Raw genomic sequence first — 7,977 nt, forward strand, 5'->3', positions numbered from 1 at the left:
TTATAAAAATAGAAAATTTAAAAAAATAAGGAAATAATTATTTGCTAAATATTAGACTAGTTATTGTTGAAACCTAGCTCTCAAGAATCAAGATCAGATTTATACAGGTGAAGAATTTCTTATGCTTAAGTTACTTTCCATCTCCAGGATAGCAGTTTGGTTGATTTCCAGGAAGAGGAGTCAATAAAGTAGATTTATTTTTAATATATGGCTATCCATAGAGTCTAGCTTAGTCTTTTGGCAAGTTAAAGTTTGCTAGTCGGACCTGCTATAGTAATTCTTTTTTGTTGCTGTTTCCTCCTCTCTCAGCTAGATACAAGATTAGGTAGGCAGCAGGTTAGGCAGCCAGTCTACATCCAGAAAAGTGGAACCAGTGGGTAGCAAAGTGAGCCACAAATCTTCGCTGGGCCTGAGTTTGCATTGTTCTTCTCTAAGGGTCAACAAATAAGGCCCTATTAAAAATTATTTAACTCATCTAAACTATACAAAGTTACTGATTTGGTCAGTTTCCTTCGATTGGAGAAATTTAAAATGACTTAATGTGTAATACTTAATATTAATGTCAAATGTTTAAATCTGGTATGTAAATTAGTCAAGCAACAGCCTTTCCTGTCTATCTGGTGCAGCTGAACACGTGGGTCTATATAAAGTTCTTTTGCTCTCGAATATAAATAGCAGCCCAAAAGATAGCTGGAAAGTTGCAGGAAGTTCTTAGCAAGGTCAAAAACAATTCTCATGTGAAGCCATGGTGATTTCTTACAGTTTGCTGTCATGGTAATTATTGGGGCATATAATCAGATGTGCTCTTAAATCATTTACTGAGATTTTCAGCCAACAATAAAAGGGTTTGGTTTGGTTTTGTGTTTTGGTAGCAGTGGTGGTGGTGGTGGTGGTGGTGGTAGGTAAGTATCCAGTCTCTTGACCAGAGGTATTCGGCTCTTGGGTATTCATAAGGTTTTCCTGGGGCCTGGCAGGGCCTCCTCCTGACTCCCAATCGTTCCTGGCCATCCTGGAAGCTACCTCTGCATGCTCCACCTCCACATGCTCCCAGAAGTGTGCTGTCACTCTCGATACTTTTATTTATGCCGATACTGACTAGCATATAGATTTGGAAGGGGAAAATAAAAAATGAGTTATCTATGATATTTTTCCTTTCTTTTAAATATTTATTTAAAATAAGTGCATTGTTTTAATCTTCTTTGGCACTGTATCTCCAAATTGCAATGTGATATCTTATATATCACTATCAATCAAGGTTCACCTGTAAGAACAAGAAACCACTTCATCTTAACCAGAAAGGAATTTAATCTAGATAATTGGGTGCCTACAAAGTCTGGAAAGGCAGTGGGCATGGGCTCCAGGCTGGCACCAGGAAATTCATCCTGGAACACGCCACCAAACTGGGCCACCAGCAGCACTATAGCAGGAACCACAGTCAAGTTGGTGCCTGCCAGTGAGATACAGCCCAGACAGAAGCATTTCAGTGAGCCTAGAATGTTTTTTCAATGAGCCACCCTTTAAAAACCAAACAACTTCGCTAAAATACCCAGATTCTTTTGCAAAATCAGGATCTTGGTCACCATATAATTTTGGCTCTGTTTCCTCCTGGCATTTATCAGCTGGAGGGGAAAATCTTGCACCCCCTAGGTCACCACCCTCTGCCTCATTCATCTGTGCTGTCACCTACCTGCTCCTGTAGATATGTCTGCTTTTAGCCTTGATGTGCACAAGAAGGTAATAGAAGGGCCTCGGGTCTTAATCACGGACTTAGGGAAATCTTAAGGAAAAGAGGCATAAAGGTGCTAAAAAAAAAAAAAAAAAAAAAAAAAAACCCTGAAGACAACAGTTTGAGAACTCCCGGGCGTCAATATCCCTATTTCCCTGACCCACTGTGCCCAACCCTCATTATTCAACTGGCAAACTTCACCAGCAAACCAAAAAAAAAAAAAAAAAAAATTTCATATTTTTGTTTCTATCATTTTTTCCTTTAGAGCCCACCTAGTCCTACATGGTGTTTCTTTAGGCAATAAATAGACACTATTCTAAATCTCATCTGGCCAACTGAGTTTCAAAACCTAATCCAGAGAGCCTGGAAAGAAAATGCATTGAAAAGAAAAAAAAGAAAAGAAAAAAAATGTTGAATATTGATGTTATAATTTACATGTGAGATTTTTCTCTTTATGAATCATTTTTCTGTTCAGGCAAAGTGGTCTGTTTTCCAATTTTGACGTTATATTATACATATCTATGCTAAAATAAGCTGCAAATACTTCAACTAGCAGTTGTCATTCTGTCAGTCTTTTTAGAATCCGTAAGTTGGCAAGGTATTGATTAGTGCCTGGATGCCTCCACACCTAAATTATATACTGCAGTGGGAAATTGCTGTCTCTTAGAATTATTCCTTTTTTAAAAAAGATTATTCTTTGTAACTTCAAAAACTCTTAATAGTAACCCATTCTTTTTTTCATGTACTCCAAAAATTCGCTAGGAAGGAAAGAAAAAAATAGTATCATCTTAAAAGTATGTATCTAACCTACTGATTGGGAGTACACATTTTCAAGTTGCACTGTGCAGTCTTGTGTTAGAGCATGCAGATCCTAGGAATAAAGAGAAACTGTCATGAGCATTGCTTCCCGGTCATCTAGTGAGATTTAAGTTCTGAATTTTTGAAACTTGCATTTTTCTTTACTAGTAAGAAGTCTGTTCTTTTAAAAGAGGTATAAATTGAGCACTAAGAAATACGGAGGCGTGTTTTACCTCAAAGTTAAGAACAATTTCATTTAATATTGTAGAAATAGGTTACACATACGAATATTTTCATGATTTCCTGCATAGCTGGTAGCAAAGCCAAAGCTCTGGTTATGCATAAGGAATTGAAAGTCACACTTCATTCCAGTGCATCTATGCTTTCCCCATCAAAGATGTCTTACCAGTGTCACCACTCTATCCAGTCTCAGGTTTGGCTAGTGGCTATTTCTAACACTTGGGCTCACCCTGCAGACATTTGCAGTATTGTGAGAAGGGCAAAAATGTCAGAGAAAAAGCCACTGGTCATTTGTACATAGAGGGCAAATTGGTAAAGGCTCCCTAAATGATGAGTCCAACATTCTAGATCTCAGAGGCTAGCCCAGCAGATCGAACAGTCTTGTGCCCTCTTCTTCCTGCCATTACAGTGTTGTAGACCTAGAACAGGAGCGGAAACACTCTAACCAAAAGCCCTTCGCCACAAATTGCTTACCGCTAAGGTTTACAGACATGCAAGTAGAGCCATCCCAAAGGTTAGAGATCTTTCTTTAGATTTGTCTGAAATATCAGAAAATGGAAATGTGGAAACCTTGTATGACATATCTGAGCGTGTTAGTAGGACTTCAGTTGAACACAGGTCTCTAGGGTCTAAGCCTCTTGTCTTTTCCACCGTACCATTCCTGCATCACGGCCTCCAAATACATATTAGGTTGGCTGGTTGGTTGGTTTTTTTCCTAACATGAATTCTGGTCCTGTGTTTGAGACTTTTTTTTTTTTTTTTTTTTTTGCTGCTTAATAACTAAAATATTTCTAGCAGGCAAAGTGGTGGGTTTATGTTTTTGGGTTTTGGGGTTTTTTTGAGAGAGTCTCGCTCTGTGACCCAGGCTGGAGTACAGTGGCGCCATCTCGGCTCACTGCAACCTCCGCCTCCAGGGTACAAGCGATTCCCCTGCCACAGCCTCCTGAGTAGCTGGGATTACAGGCACCCGCCACCATGCCTGGCTAATTATTGTATTTTTAGTAGAGGCAAGGTTTCACTATGTTGGCCAGGCTGGTCTCAAACTCCTGACCTCAAGTGATCCACCCCCTCAGCCTCTCAAAGTGCTGGGATTACAGGTGTGAGCCACTGTGCCCAGCCAATGGGCTTATGTTAATGTCCACCTATAGTATTTGTCCTACCAGTTATTGGTGAATTTTGCTTATTAAAAACAGCATTGCGAGGGCAACTTTTCTATCATAATATTAATCCTGCTTCAAACCACCAATAATAATCTGATACAGTAGCAACTAATTATTGAACCTTATTAAGGGCCATGTTAAGCCTTACTTTGTACATGTCAAGTGATTTAATTCTCACAGCAATTCTACAAAGTTATATTTATGGTCTCCATCTTACACATGAGGAAATTGATGCTTAGCAACATTAGGTAACTTTCTCAAGGCCACATGGCTAAAAAGTGGAGGCATGACTTCCAGCTACAGCACTGATATAGCATACACAGTTTCAGATGATAAGTTTTCGATGATGCTTTTCATGGAAATTTGGTGACATCCATACAAGTTCTCTTCTTCATCTTTTTGCCTTTTCTTTTTCCATGGGATTTTGAGGGAGGATTTTCATCTTCAAAGATGTTAGAGACAGAATGTTCAAACCCTTTAAAAATTTAACATTAATTTAAATTTATAAGAAACCTAAAATAGCTATTTCCTCAAGTTGTTATTTCCAACTCTCCAGGTGGACTCCAAATCACTATGTAATTTTGAGAGAAGACTTTTATTAGATATGTTCCTGCTGGGTTTAGAAAATCCTATATCTTCTGTTGATATAGCAAGGTCAGCAGGAACCTTTGATATTTACAAAATGAAGGGAGAACAGTTAGTTGCAAAAACTTCCTAGTGATTCCAATCCCCTAACCCTAATCTCAAGGGAAAGACAGCACAACTGTGTTATCTGCTGTGAACTTCACAACTACCTGCCATACCTAGACACCAGTCTAGGGCTGCACAACCACTCGTAGGATGATGCACTTGTTGATGCTAAACACTGAAGATGACCTCTCCAGACTCTCTGTTCTTTTGTGTTTCTTAATCTGATTACTCCTGCCTTGCACACAGACCTTCAGACCTTCCTACCCCCACTACCTCAGATGGTGGTGGGTAAAGATGCTCATGCTCATGCATCTTGCTAAATCATTACTTAGGATATTAGCTCTCAAACTGCCACTTCTAGTGATCTAACATTGGGCAAGTTACTTGCTCATCATGTGCCTCAGTTGCCTCCTTTGTAAAATGTGAATTACTATACTACTGCCCCCAAAGAGTTCTTATAAGGATTAAATGAAATAACAATTAGAAAGCGTTTATACCTTCTGGCACATAGTAAGCCCCATAAAGCATTTGTTGAAATAAAATAACCGAGGGATTTGAGACACTAGCACCTTGCAGCTTCCTCATAAGTCTCACTGTAAGGGGCATGATGTTTTTGGCAAAAAGCCATCACGGAGTACTTTGTTAGAGTCCTTTCAGGAAACGGAAAACACACTTGGAATTTCAAAGGGCATTGGCTACAGAATGTGGGGAGGCTGGAAGACTGAAGGGGGAAATTGCAGAAACTCAGGTAAATAACTGCAGGAGGCAGCTCCCACCATCAGCTCTGCCATGATACCTGCTGCCGCCTTAGAGAAGGGATGGTGGCGGAGGATGCTACCTGAAGAGCTGGGATAGGGCAAGAACATAGCCACCTCCAGAGACACTGCCCCGAAATGGAAGAAAGATAAATGAGAGCAGAAAGCCAGCAGCTTCTGTCCTCTTGCCACCGTCTCATCCAAGTCCTGCAGTGCCTTGACTGACAGCACCTGGTCAAGGGGCCTATGGGATACCGTTTGCCAACTCTGGGCTCCAGCATTGCAAAGTAGAGTTGAGATAGGATAAAAACAACCACAGCACATGGAGCAAAAGCTAGATAGACACAAGAGCTTTTCTAAAAGAGAGAGAGAGGACAAGGTCAAAGCTTGACAAAGTTGGAGTGTGAGTACAAGAACAGGAATCAATTTAGACTTTCATAGAAGTAATTATGGAACCAATTTATTATCATGCCAATGTAATAGTACTATGTAAAGTAGCCATAAATTTGTTAATGATCGGTGCAATTAGAGACTCCAGTATTTACCAACAAGTCTGTCTGACAATCAGTAACACATTCCTGGGTACCGTGCTGGTTGTAAATACTCATAGAAACGCCTTAGCTAATTCCAGACACGTGGGATAGATTTTTAGCTTGAGAATTCCTCAAAGAGGCTTGTAAGCTTGAGGAACCCAGGTGAGACTCCCTCTGATAAGGCAGCTGACACAGTTTGGGAGCAGATAGCCATCATCCATGCCCTTACAAAACACTTCTACATTATTACCAATACGTCATTGTGAACCCACCACCCCCCACCCCACCTTATCTGCATCTTAGTCTGGAGCAAACACACAGAATGAGGGGAAAATGTGGTCACACTCATTCATTCTTAGTAAAGAGAAGGATTTAGTCATCTTTTCCCAAGTGTCAAGAAACGAAGTCATCAAGCAAATGATGCCACATATCTAGAGGAGAAGCAAAAACCTTCCTTATTCAGTCTCTTGGAAGAAGAGTATTTCATTTAAAAAATTAAAACCATTATAGGCTTGCCAGCATTACCAGTGAACCTGAGTGTTGTCACGTCTTTCTTCAGTTGTGGCTAAGGCACACGCTGAAAAAATTGGAACCTGGCTGAGAGAGATGGCTCACGCCTCTAATCCCAGCACTTTGGGAAGCGAGGCAGGAAGATCACTTGAGCCCAGGAGTTTGAGACCAACCCGGGCAGCTTAGCAAGACCTCATTTCTACCAAAACAACAATTTTTTAAAAACCACAGCTGAGCATGGTGGCACGTGCCTGTAGTCCTAGCTACTTGGGAGGCTAAGATGGGAGGATTGCTTGAATCCAGGAATTCCAGGCTGCAGTGAGCTATGATCATGCCACTGCACTCCAGCGTGGGCAACAGAGCAAGACCCTGCCTCAAAAAAAAAAAAAAAAGGAAGCTGCAGAAGCTTTATAATATGCCTGTTAGTTTTTCCTCCCCACCCCCAGAAAAAAAAAGTAGAAGAAAAAACATGGATTTACATCACATTAGTCTGCACCTGGATTTTGCCAGATGTCTTTTTTCCTTTTTGACAAATTATAGAATTACTTCTGAAGTGATTAGCTTTTCAAATGATCCCTCATATATTTCTGCCAGGGCAGGAAATTGAAGTGAATTTTTCAGATATCTGATATTATATGAAGAATAATTTAGGATTCAGCATTAATTCAAAGAACATTCACATTTTTTAAGGAACTTGTGTGTGATAATATTTCTAGGTGCTTTTTATGTGTTACTAAGATTTCTTAGTGGATTTAGTTTATGGATAAATCCTATTGCCAAAAAAAAGTGGGAAAACTTGGCCAATTTTTGAATATTTTAACTGACCAAAAAAATGACCTTTTTAAAATCCATTCTCTGCCTCTTAATTCTGGAACTAAAACACCACATCTTTATTTCCCTTGACTTCAAACACTAGTGCTATGTCTCTGGAAGGATGGTTTGCTGGTAGTGAATGTTCCTCTGCAGACACTCTTCAGTTCTCTGCCGTGATTCATGGAGCATCTAGAGAAATATTTCTCAGTGTGACTAGCTCCCACATCAGGGTCCCTACATCTAGAAATGGGGCCCTGAAATCTGCATTTTGGCAAGCCCCTTAAAAAATTTTTACCCACACCAGTATACAAGAGAAATGTTCTTTGGAAATAAACTCTTCTCCCCTCTCTTCTTTCTGAGTAGTGAAACAGCACCTGTCTGTGGTTCAGCTGAGACACAGCTGAACTCTGAAGAAATTAAGAGGACATAACATGTAATGCCAGAAATATAAAACCATAGCAAAGTGGATATGTTTTCAGATTCTAGTAAGGAGAACAGGACCTCAGTTCCTTTCTCATACCTCAGACATGCCTGGACAGACCCTAAGCAAAAGTGACTTTTTGCCTCAAAGGCGTTAAAAGAAAAAGTTCAGCTGAATTAAATTTAAAGGTGTTTACTTGAGCAGTGAACAATATGTGAATCGGGCAGCCCCCAGAATCATACAGCAGATTCAGAGACTCCAGCGCCGACACGTGGTGGAAGAAGATTTATGGACGGCAGAAGGAAAGTGGCGTGCAGAAAACCGAAGTAAG

At 40.1% G+C, this 7,977-nt stretch overlaps 1 protein-coding gene across 3 annotated transcripts in view; it reads left to right on the forward strand.

Annotated features, from left to right (window-relative positions):
* PIP5K1B (phosphatidylinositol-4-phosphate 5-kinase, type I, beta) overlaps nt 1-7,977 on the forward strand; it is a 316,932-nt gene that overhangs the window by 247,903 nt on the left and 61,052 nt on the right. The gene's annotated exons all lie outside the window — the stretch shown is intronic.

Source organism: Mandrillus leucophaeus, unplaced genomic scaffold (genome assembly GCF_000951045.1).
Source record: "Mandrillus leucophaeus isolate KB7577 unplaced genomic scaffold, Mleu.le_1.0 Scaffold93, whole genome shotgun sequence".
Taxonomy (NCBI): domain Eukaryota; kingdom Metazoa; phylum Chordata; class Mammalia; order Primates; family Cercopithecidae; genus Mandrillus; species Mandrillus leucophaeus.